Below are 12,441 nucleotides of genomic sequence, written 5' to 3' on the forward strand. Positions count from 1 at the left end.
CCCAAGTAAATCATATTTTGTTCTCAAACATTCCCAAATGGTGTGTGTGTGATTCTGAAGTCTTAAAATCCTGCCTGCCTGGCAAGTTTGGCTGCAGGAATCAAAAGGAAGTGATGCATCTGTAGGACAGGAAATCCTCTCCAGGACTGCAAGAATGTGAAGATTCCAGGGCTGCCCAGAAGAAACTTCATCCACTGTGTATCTGAAGCTACTTCTTGGTTGACAGCAGCTGTTGGATACCATGTGACACCATGACAGACCAAATTGCTTCAGGAAATAGAAAACTGTCAAGCAGATGCTGCTAGGACATTCGTGGTGGGAGGAAGTACTAGGAATTTTTATTTAGGTACACTATTTTCAATAGTGACACTCTATAAAGGGCGTTTGGAAAGAGCTGCTCTGTCGTTGCTTTTGGAGAGCATTAGAAAGCATCTTCAGAGGTGCACGGCTGCAAGATACCATGTGAGAACATTGGATCAACACCTGAGCAGGGCTCTCTTTGAGGTTTCCTGTCCAAATACTGACAAGTGGAACTCTAAAAGAACAAACAAGCAGGAGCACAGAAAAGTGGAATAAATAACTAAAATATTATTTTGTGTCAATTAGAGAATAACTTAAAGAAACATGCTGAGCTATTTATTTCTAAAACTTGGTCAGAGAGATCAGTTATGAGGCAGCAAACACCTCATAAGCTGAGTATTTCTAGAAAGAGAAATGCTATGTAAAAGTGTTTTGTAACTAGTTAAACTGGAACATTTTATTTTTTATTCTCAATTTGAGGCTTTGTCATTACTAACAGGAAAAACAGAGAGGATGTTGAGGTAACTCAAAGCTTCTGGTGTGACTAAGGTGCTTAAAGGGGCCCATATGGGTTCCAGACCACCCACCTACCCACCCCAGCCCTTAGTCAAGTCAAAACAAAGCATTACATTTTTGAAGAGTTGCAGCTATGGCAAAAAATATAGGCCTCTAAAAAGCTTATTATTAGACACTGCCAAGATAGTTTTTTGATGATAATTTCTGTTAATTTGGCAACACAAATAAAACACCAGTGTTTTTTATTATGATACACGATGTGAGGTGGAGTCTCTTCAGCAGGTATTCATCTTTAGGGTTGATCTCTCAGGCATAGAAGATGAAGGGGGCAGGACATGGTGGCATCCTCTCACAGTTGCAAGTTCTCACACATTCATCTCCAGTGAGACAGATTCTCCTTTCTACAATGTGGTAAAATGGGAATAGTCCCCTAGAAATGACCAGCACAGAGCCAGTGTGAGGTCATCACTGAAATGGGGGGTCATGGGCAGCTGCTCCTTATAGAGCAGCAAGAGACATCCTGCTCCCAGGCAGCTGAGTTTCTACAGGAGAACAAAAATGTCTGTAGTGTGTAGCCAGGACTACTGCTCCTGTACATTCCAGATGGTCCACTGAGAAATTTTCTAACCTGAATGATCTAAGAGCCTAAGTGCCATTTACATGTAAAATTAGACTTCTAAACAGTTTGTGCTATGCCTGCAATTAGTTCTACAGCTGTTATGTTTCTAGTTTTGAAATCACTATCTTTATTGTGTCTCCAAAGATGGTTCTTTCCCCAAGTGTGGCTTGTTGGCTGAAGCCAAAGTGCCCAGTGGAGGGTCACTCAGTGCTGTCCTCAGAGCCTGATACAGTGCCCTGTGAAATATCTTTGCAGAGCATTTCTGGAGGCTGTTGTGACACTCAATAAACCCTTGTATCATATTCTCATGGCTCTATTTTCAACAGTGTTCTTTCATTACAGCCAGCAGCACCTGTGATTTTCTGATTCTGAAGGCATTGATGTCCCAGTGCACCTCCGCACTCACACTTCTATTGGGACACATCACACTTTTACTTCTCCTGTTATGGGGATTTCTCTTTCTTTAGCCAGAAATCTTTGATTAGGATGAGCTATACAACACAGTCTATATCATGTTGAGTTTGTTTGGATTTTTTGGGGGATGGGTCTGACAAAACCAGATAAGGAGGTTGAGCATTTCAAGGAGAAGCTGATAAGAGTGGTTAGTTTCACACAGAAAAAAAAAGAGAAACACTAGAAATGTAAGTTTTGTACCAGGAATCAAGAAAAGGTGGGGTTTTCTTTATTTCTAGGTCTTTTCTGTAATCCTCCGAGGTGATGCAGAGAGATGTTTTTCTGTCTTTGGAATTGTTCAACTCACACTATCCTTGTTGCTGTCATCTTGTAGCAGTTAAGTGTCTCTGTCCCTCTGGGAGCCTCTCAGGATCCCCGGCCAGTCCCGAGTCCCGACACGGCCAACAGCGGGGAGACGCTCTCCGTGCCCCGAGGGGACTGAGGGCACCCAGGCTGGTCGCCTTTGAGAGACACCAGAGACATCGGTAGAAGATAAAGGGCTCACTCTTAGCAGGGGTTAATCCAAGGTTTTATTCAGGGGCTCTGGGGAGCTCCTACACCTCAGGGGTCTCCTGTGCCAAGGTTACATTTAAAGGGAGGTGGAAACCAAAAGTAGATAACATTTTACTAACCAATAAGTGACCCTAAGGGATGGGTACTGAGGAAGAGACATTTAGGACAGCGTATGGGGCAAGGCTTGGGGGGCTGACACCTAGCTTCTGGCTAATCACTCGACAACCTGGACTGAAGCTTCTAGATGGAGGGGATGGGATGCTGAGTGATTGACAGAGAATCAGGGTGGGGATTTAGGGATGATCTATCCAGGGAGAGGGATTACACAGGCAAAGGGAGAGGGGTATAGTCTGGGATAAACCGTTTAGGAAAAGTACGGGGATACAAAACAAAACTACTTCGAAGTATTACAATGTATAAAAACACACTACAACAGTTAAGTAGGGAAGGTTCATAAATTAAGCCCCAGTTGAAAAGTGAAGGAGCAACTCAAAGTGATGCTTCTGAGCTCAAGTCATTGACTGCCCACTTGCTTTCAGTATTTGTCCCAGCCAAGCTCCTCCTTGAGGCTGTGGAAAGGATTCCTCAATACACGGAGGAAGGAAAAGTGCCACTTGTAGGGCCAGGATTATAGGATCAGAGCTTGTGGGAGTAGTTTTGAGCTATTGGGACTGAACTCACTGTCTTTTCCAAAATAATGAACAGCACTGCAAATTAGGCTAATTCTGTCTCTGCTGAGAGGATATTTTAGCATCTTCCATGAGCGGTCTGATCTTTGAAGCCTGATGCAATGTGTTCCAGCTTCTCATGACAGAGAAGACGCAAGCCTGTAAGAGGATCATGGAGGGGCAGAGTGTTGGATCTTTTCTTGCCGAGAAGTGTTGTTATTAAGAGTGGAATCTTTTCTTTCTGCCATTGAACTCGCAGAGATGGATATTAAGACATGGATTATGACCCAGGAACATCAGACTGAGCAGAGCAAACTCCTCAGGGACAGAAGAGAGGGAGAGAATAGCTGGAGCAGGTACAGGTCAGCTTTGTGGAGGAGAAGCAAAAGGGCTGTAGGCTTTAAGGCCAGGGGCACCTGTGTGTAACTTCTGGCTGCTTTTCTGAAGTGGGACTGTAGCAGAGGATCCTGCATATTGAGACAGTATTTCCTTACGGCGGGTCTCGGGAAGCTCTCCAAAACTGTGACAAGCCAAATCACAAGAACTCTGATGGATGAATCTCCAAGTGTTGGAAATTATGTGGTTTGTCTACACAGAGAAATTGCAGAGGCTTTAAATATGCTGGAGTTAAAGCTCTGTGATCTCCATTGTGAATGAAGATTATATTTGTATAAAGGTGTATTATGCCAATACAATCATTTCAGTATGTGGCGAGGGGGGAAGAGAGAACACACTTCCAACTGAAATACTACTGCCTGTAGAAGAAAACAGTGGCTTGGAACTACTTGAGCAGAATATGTTTATCATACCAACTAGCTCCAAAAGGCTGCATTTTAGTCATTAGGGGATGAAATTTATATCCTAGACTAAGACTAGATTTGAGTCTGTAATAAGCTGGTTATGTCCTTTCCACTGGCTTCTGCCACACCTGTTAGGTCTAAGGAGCTGGAGGAGACTGTCTGAAGGAGGGATCATTTTCTTTTTTTTTCTAGTTCCTCAGCAGACATGGCTGTGGAATTCTTTATTGGCAACAATATATATCATAATTTCAGTAATTCACATGGGAGTGGATTTCAGGTTAAAAGTTACTTAGATAGACTTAGCATTTTTGCTCGAGTCCCCTGGCTTCCCAAGCAAACACAAATGATTCTGGATTTTCTCAGATCTTCTGAGCCAAAACAACTTTTATGGGGCTAGATGGGCTGACTATATAGAGGTGTACAGTACATTTCTGTACATACGTATGTGGACCTGGGCTTGAGCTCCACTCTAGTGGAGTGTAAATTGACAGTGGAGTATGAGTATCAGCATATTCCTAGATTATGAAGATTTCATATGCCTAATTCCAAATAAAATTCAGAAAACATTTTTCTAGGCAGCAGTGAAAGCAAGGGAGTTCCTCATCAGTACCTGCGCCCTCTTCTAGGAGTGCAGGGCAGGATATCTTCTACAAATAGAAGTCACAGAGATGGTGGCTGCCCTGGCAAAACAATAGTGTCCCAAAATAGCGTCTGCCAAGGACCTGGCAGAGGAGGGGGAAAAGATCAAGTGAGTAGATGGGGTAGAGCTCTCCAAATAGATAATTCAGCTGACACAGGGGCTGGTATTCCGAAAGGGAAGCTTTGGCTGCCCGATTGCCAGTTTCCCTGTCTGGTGGACAAATAGTTTCAGTGTGGCTTCACCAGGATGTCTCTTTACCTTTCACAGGACCTACAATTACATGAACTCACTAAAAAGTCACTAAACTTTGTCTCCATTAAACCTGCAATACTCTAGCAAAGTTGTAACCAGTTTACAGTAAGGCTACTAAATTTATCCAAATCTCTTTTCTAGCCCATGTAACTTAAAAACAATGTTATGTATAAGTCTGAGTGCAGATAATTGTATTCTAGTTTTATATATAATAACAAAGACCTGTGTAGTTCAGTAACCTATATACAGGAAAAGGAATTCAGCTTAACTCTCCCACAGCAAAATGCTGTGTTTGACTGTAGCAACCCTCAGTTTCTTCCCTGTAATGACACCAGATGTGCTCCTGTCCAGGGCTTACATATTTCTGAATAACAGACAAAAGCTAAAGGTTGAGAGCAGCTTTCTTGTTTACACTAGGAAAATTGAAGTCTACAACGTAAGCAGCTTATCATCTGAAATATTTATGCATTCTTCCCTATAAAAGCACCTATCTTCTCTGCAAAAGTACAGTGAAGCAAAATGCAGTTCTGGCTGCTTAGAATGGCTATCAAGGGCATCTTAATTGATTATTGTGAATTTCAAATTATTTTCTTCTTTGGTTCTCTTTACTGCATCTTTTGTCTTTAGAGAGCAGGTCAACCTTCCTGGAGGGCACACAAAATCTCACTGGATGTAATGCTTACAAACAAGGTCCATTGCAGGAAATTACTTCCAGTGTCAAATGTTTTGCATTAAAATTGTCCACCCAGTGAACCCTTCTTACTCAAGTTTATTTTGATATTTGATGAGTTTAGGGCAACAAAAAAGCAGAAGTACACAGATCAAAATCCTTCTTCATTACTTGGGCTACTCTCAGTCAGAGTGGATACTTAATAACTGCACCCTGTGGATGGAAAGGGAAGGAGGGTACAATAATTTAATCATTAGTCAAGGTTTCAAAGACCTGTATTCAGTTCTTAGCTATCAAGTGATCCATCATCCATCTACAAAACACTTTCAAGAGCTGTACCCTTTTTCTGCAAGAAGTCTTATGAAAGTGAGTGCATCAGCATCAAGAAAATATCTGGATATCATACAGCTGTGTCAGCCAGCAATGCAAGCAATGTATTGGACAGTGCAGCAAAGAAAATATTTTTCCATTTGCCATGTTAAGCTGTGAGTCTTAGAAATGGTGAAGTAGTGTGATTTTCCTCTTCCATTGATTTTCAGCATTTTAGCATTTTTGTAGCCTTCTGTAGTCCTTTAAGATTCCTTTCCAACTCAGAAGATGACTCACATGTGCCTTCTGTACCTTGCGCATCCGATACGCAACATCAGGACATGTGAAGAGGTGGTGAGCAGGTGTTGTGCAGATCCGTGAGGGAACAGGAAATTTCCCATGATTTCTGCATCTATGAGAAAACCCAGAGCACTGGTGTTATAGATATGTTTCTCACTTGAGCTATTAGGAACTTGATGAAATTGCAAACACTCTCATCTTCTCTTCCCTGAAGTTTCTCTCTAGCCTTGGCTGAAATTGCAACAAATGCTTTCTTTGCTTGGAGGGAAAATAAAAATAGAAGGCAAAAAGTGAGAAAATAAAATTTTCTTTAAAATGTAGTTGGAGCTGATGCAGTAAATTCAGCTGCTCAGTTGCTGCTTTGCAGTTTGTTGTTTCTGCCATCACTCACTAATGTAGCTGAAAAGCTAGCTACTGAAGTAATTGAATGCCATTTGATTCATTCTTTCCTCTGTTTTATATCCAGTATATATTTTCATAAGTTGGGCTGTCATTACAGTGAAGGTGAAATTTCTGTCCTTTTTCTAGAGACTAATTGTATAAGAAAATAAAACCCCAAAATATTTATAGTATCAATTGCAGTGTATCTGAGTATACCTATAGTCTAAAAATACTGATTTTAATTAGCGACCTCTTTGGCGTGAGGCAAGAGCTCCATTTTTAGTTACAAGATATTGGAGGAGGTGGAACTCCAGGACAGTTTCAGGGCAATAAGTAGCACGGATTTTGGTAGCACATTTCCTAGCCCAGCAGAGGAGCGAGGAGGGTTCGTGACTGTGCTGTTCAACCTTACAGCATGCTTGCACTGTACCTACAATGTGACTGAGACGTCTTTAAAACCACAGTGTTCTATATTAAAGATCCCAGTGATGGTTAAGTGATTAAAACACAGAGGAGTAAGAACTGCTAGATTGCTAGAACTGTAAGACTGCTAGAACTGCCTGCTGTTATGGGGAAGAAATTATATACTGAATACCTAAAGGCAGATATATTTGATAGAAAGAACTTGAACTGGGCTTGTAAAGAATAACTGTGAGTTAATCAATGATATAAATCAAGCTTTTCAAACAGTTGTATTAGAGAATTCTCCTTTGAGTTCTGCTTTTGAGTTCCCATTGGCTTTTGTGTGTGTATTCCTAAAGTGAAAGGCAAGACAAAATTACACCATCAAATTATTTGCTAGAATTATAGTCTGGCACATTCTGCTGTCTGACTATCCCTGGTGGGCAGGGTCAATATTGCTTTGAAAACTGAATTTAAGGTTATCTGATTCACAAAACCTCAATCTTAAATATGATATTAGGGAAGGCCAGGGGTGGGGGGAACTTTTATCTTACACAGTGTTATACAATAGTAATTGCAATTGGACAGCAGTTGTGTCTTGTTAGTTCTATTGTTCTGAAACAGTAATGATAGAAGACCACTTCCTTGCCCGTATCTAGACACATGCAGATGTTACTGCAGGGTACCTCGGGAAGAAGCTACCATTTGCTGCCCAGAGTAACAGCCTGTGTGCGTGCTCTGACCTTACAATAAGTTTCAGTCATCTTGCTCTCTTTTCACTAAACCTAAGTTCCTTCAAGCTTTCATTTACTGCTGCATAAGAACATATAACTGAGAAAATAGATAATATTAACTTATTCCTCTTCTTGGCCTATTCCATAGCTCTGTGCTGACTTCAGAAGAGCAATATCTGGTTCTGAGAGTAAAGGGGATCAGGCTGGGGTTCACAGGCTGTGGAATTTTCAACAGGGCCTAAAGGAGAGGGGTCAGTACCCATTCATCCGTGGAGCTCCCTTACACCCTTGAGAAAGTACCGTGTGCTGTGCTTATCTCTGCATTCCTAGTTACTAGTTCCAGATAGTTTAGGAACAGTCAACTTATTGCTCCATACTATGATGAATATGATACACTGTTCATGTGCTATCATCTGGGACATCTGGGTCATTTAGGGACAAACAACTATCAGCAGTAGGTTAGGATATGTGAAAGGCTTGTGCAAACTCTGCTGAGGCCAGTGTGAGTTTATCCCATGACTCTGATTTGAAGCTAGATACAGACATTTTGGCATGAAATTTATGCATACTTCTTAGGCAGTGTCCCTGTAGGAAAGTGTGGAAATAAAACATTGAAGGAGGGCTTAAGAGAGACTTGCTCAGCTGTGATCAGTGGTGCACTCAAGACTGTGCTCTCAGGCATGCAAGCTGGTCTGCTCCAACTTCACCAACTCCATTTACAGTGTATTTACCTGTTACATTAAGGAAGATGAAATGTTTGGTGGTTTGATCTTTTAGATGCTCTTTCTGCTCCAGCTGTTGTCAAATACAATTAATTGTTACACAGCTGCTGAATTTATGCTGTTGTATGACTGCATTTTTAAGGAGGAAAAGCCCAGTCTGAAATGAGCCTGGTGTCTCAATGGCAGGAGCAGTTGCAGCAGGTGCTTGCTAAGAATACCTCTGGAAGAGAGAGGAAGAGCAAGTATGCCTGTATATATAATTTTGCACACTGACACTCTTCCCAAGGCAACTGAGGAAATAAGCCAGCTAAGGTTGAAAATAGCAGCTATTCGACAATCATTTTGTCTAATTCTACAAAGATTTAACCAGACCTGTGTGTTTGTCATGAGATTCATTTTAAGAAACAGCTGTTCAAAGAAATCCTCTTATTTTTCTGCTGTCAGTCAGTATCAGTTTGCTGCCCCAGTGGTAAACATTCACCTCCACCCTGTGTCTATGTATTCAGCCAGTGGGAATTCACACCAAGCAGTCAGCACATCTTTATTACTGAGAATTTGCACTGTGTGCAGATGTTCCTGCTGTTAACTTGAAAATCTGGCTGTATAGTGCCAGAAACATTTATGAATGTGGGATTCTCCTCCTGGGTCTGCTGCTGAAGCCTGATCATTTGACTGTAGTTAGTGGAGATCTCACAAACAATACACCAGCAGGACAGGTTCAAATACTACTCTCAAAAGAAGTAGTTACTCAGGTGACCAGAAGGAGCTGCTCAGGTCTGTTTATTGTTGGTTAGAAAGTGCCTTTGAAGGTAAAATCTTCTAAAGGTCACAGATTAGGTGCAGCAGTGATAATGATTTCTGACGGTGTCTTCCAGCACTGACCCTAATAAGATTCTGTGCCATGGTGTCTGTTCTTGAATTGATACCTACACATTATAATGATGTGGTTTTATCTGGAAAACCCTCCACGAGGAACCAGAGAAGGATATTAATTTACAGTGTACAGTCATCTAATTAAGTTGTTGAAATTAAAATTACTTTTGGCCACATTACTTTGGGCTGACTTTTAGTGATGTAAGACCATGGTAGATGCCACTTACATATATTAGAAGAGCTGGGAAGAGGGATGGGTATGAGATGGTAATGTTTGCAGGTTATTAGCTTGTTTAGGATAGATAAATGTGGAAAGAGTGAGAAGCTTCACAGGGATATAGCCAAATCTGGGTATGGACAGCAGGCTGTGTAAATATGTGGGTGTATCAGTGAGTATTGGGGAGCTTGAGGCGCGTAGGATCTATTAATACATCTCATGTGAGTTGACTGCAGCCACAGAGCCAAGGCACTTACTACCACTGACTGTCTAATGGTGCTTCCTTAGCACCATGCTTTAGAAATAACTTCTATCTATTAAGGATTACAGGACAAATTTATAAAATTTCTCATATTTTGCCCAGATATTGGCCCCTCAGAGAAAAAAATACCATGTCCTGGATGATCTTGAGTGAACTAATCTGGCACAAAGGTTTTTAAAAGATGAAAAGCTTTATAGGCCATTTCCATTCTTCTGAATCATTCCCATTATTAACTTCATCTCCTCATAATACTTCTTTTCAACAGGAAGCTATCAAGTGGATTCCAAGAATGTGGTCATTCTGACCCAGCTCATTCAAATTCATTTGTCTCGTGATAAGAATTATAGACAGAATACACCAGGTGTACAGAAGAAGACAAATAGTTCAGATGTCTATGTGGAACCACTGTAAGTAGATCTTTTCTCTCAAGTAATGTAATTTTATCTTTCTGTATCTAATTGCAGGTGGTTGCTGAATCTAATTATGAGATTGCTCTGCTTTCTGTCTTAACAATGTCTAAAGCCTGAAGCAATGAGAGAAAAATCAAGATTATTTAAAATTATATGGAGTGATTAATTCCACTGTAGCACAGAAGGATATTTTTCTCCAGCTTTCATAGAGTTCAGTAGTTTGAAACTATATTGTCTTCTTTTATGGAAAAGTTATAAAACCTCCTGTAAGGTGAGAAGATTCATGAATTGGTTTAGTAGTCAATCACCAACATGTGAGACAGAGACTGAACTAGCCAAGCATTCTCTTAGATACATTACCCCCAAAAGCTGTTTCTGACACTTCTAAAATGTAAATGATGATGTGATGTTTCTGATTTGGTGATAATTTACTGAATTACCTGCGACTTGCATGAGGATTTCTGTTTGCAAAAACAGACACAGCTGGTTGTTCTGCAGTGTTATAAAGCATGTTGGTAGCCTCATATTCATGGTCAATGTGCCACCTGGAACACAACTTGGGAGTCTCCTTGCCAGCCATAGACTTGTGACACTTGAGCAAGAGCTGGCTCACAATTCAACCACATTCATACCTAACCCCATCTTTTAAATTATTCAGCAGGTTTGATCCCTGCGCTAGAGGGCAGTCAGAGCCAGCTGCACCAGCTGGCAGACATGTCACACCAGCCCAAGGAAAGGTGGGACAAGTCTCAGGACCTGCTTTTTAGTCCCTCAGTCCCTTAGTGTTTGCCCTTTACCAGGGCCAGGAATGAGCGGCACAGGTTCTGCCACTTCTTTCATGAATGAGAAACTGAGATGCAGTGGCTGAAGGCCTTGATTTCACTAGGACAGGGCTTCGACAGCTGGCACTGGTTTCAGTAAACATTTAAGAGCTTGTGATTGTCTGGAAAATCTGTGTGAATAGGTTTAGCTAGTCCCTTATACCATCATTGAAGCCATCAAAGCATTTCTGTTCCCTGCAAAGCTTTGTGCTCTTCACAAGTCCAATTGACCTGCTCAACATCACCTTCATAAAATGACTGCATTCACTTATTTGGAAGGTCCTGCAACATCTTAAATCCTGTTTGAATTGTAAGCAAGACAATAGGAGTATCCATTCCCTCACCTGATTTCTCCCCAGGGCAGCTGAACATGCCTGGCTTCTGGCTGTAGGTTGGCATGGGCTGTGCCCTGTGGCATGTGGCATGACAAGGACAAGGGATTTGGTAGACTCTTTAAGAGTGTGGGCTCCCATTAGACAGAATTCACCCAATATTTAGAAAGGTGTGCCATCATGTGAGTGGGGAAGTGTGTGTGAAGAACAAAGCAGAGGTAAAACTGGAATTTGATGGAAATAGGTCTGGGATGCTGAGTATTTGATTTATTTAGGGAGAAAGGAATATTTCTCCCTCTTAGCCAGCACTGAATCATTAATGGATTTCTGAATTTGTCTCTTGAGAAGGTGGCATTGCCTGATGCCTCAGACAAGAATCTAAACTTGGTGGTTGCTAGTGCAACCTGGCCTAGCAGATCCTGTAATGTGTTGGAGGAAGAACGCTGGCAACCGCCTGATTGGATATTTCTGCCCTTGTGTGCAGCCAGATTTACAGCACCACAAACATGAGGAAATGATATCCAAAAAGGAACTTCACAGAAATACCATGCTGATAAGTGAATAGCAATTTCTTGTAAAGAGCAGTTGACTTTGCAGACTGACCACAAATGGATTTTGGGTAAAAGCTGGGGTTTTTCCATCAAAATGCTGAAAAACGGCAGAGAAACAGAGGATGTCTTATTATCTCTGGTTGAGGGCCAAGCCACCAAGCCATCTTGGTCAGTCCTCCTCCTCCTTTGTCGCTCACATGCAGTGCTCAAGACTGTCTGCAGCCCCCTAGCCAAGCCTGGCTTGCCATCATCTGCACCATACAACCTTTTCTTTGTGCCTGCTGCTGCTGTTCAGGGTGCTGCCAGTCCAAATGGCAAACATGGATACAAAGCATTACCAAAAGCAAAGCCTCATGTGGAGGGGACAGCGTGCATCTGGACCTGGTCCAAGTTGAGTAAGTCGTGTTTCTTCCAGGAACCAGGAAATATCTTCAGGGGGTTTTTTTCCCCTCCCTAATTCCTGCCTATTGTACTTATAAAGGACTGGTAATTTTTAAACAACTTCAAAGCACAAGGTGCACTCTGAGATTTTGCTTTCTCAGGTTTCATATCTGTTTACATTACAGTAAGTCTAAATTAATAAAGGGCAATAGTAACATCTCCTTGCTTTGTTTTTTGGCTGGCATTTCCAGTCTGGTCTGGAACAGCTGAACCCAGGAAGGGATTCCCACTGTTGTCAAGGGCTCTAAATGAATA

General features: G+C 41.6%; 1 long non-coding RNA gene across 1 annotated transcript in view; it reads left to right on the forward strand.

Moving 5' to 3' along the window:
* LOC134414129 (uncharacterized) overlaps positions 1 to 12,441 on the forward strand; it is a 154,339-nt gene that overhangs the window by 102,351 nt on the left and 39,547 nt on the right. The window contains exon 4 of the long non-coding RNA XR_010026668.1: positions 9,897 to 10,038. This is a non-coding gene — a long non-coding RNA (uncharacterized LOC134414129). The remainder of the gene's footprint in view (positions 1 to 9,896; positions 10,039 to 12,441) is intronic.

The sequence above is a fragment of the Melospiza melodia genome, chromosome 2 (assembly GCF_035770615.1).
Source record: "Melospiza melodia melodia isolate bMelMel2 chromosome 2, bMelMel2.pri, whole genome shotgun sequence".
In the NCBI taxonomy this organism is placed as follows: domain Eukaryota; kingdom Metazoa; phylum Chordata; class Aves; order Passeriformes; family Passerellidae; genus Melospiza; species Melospiza melodia.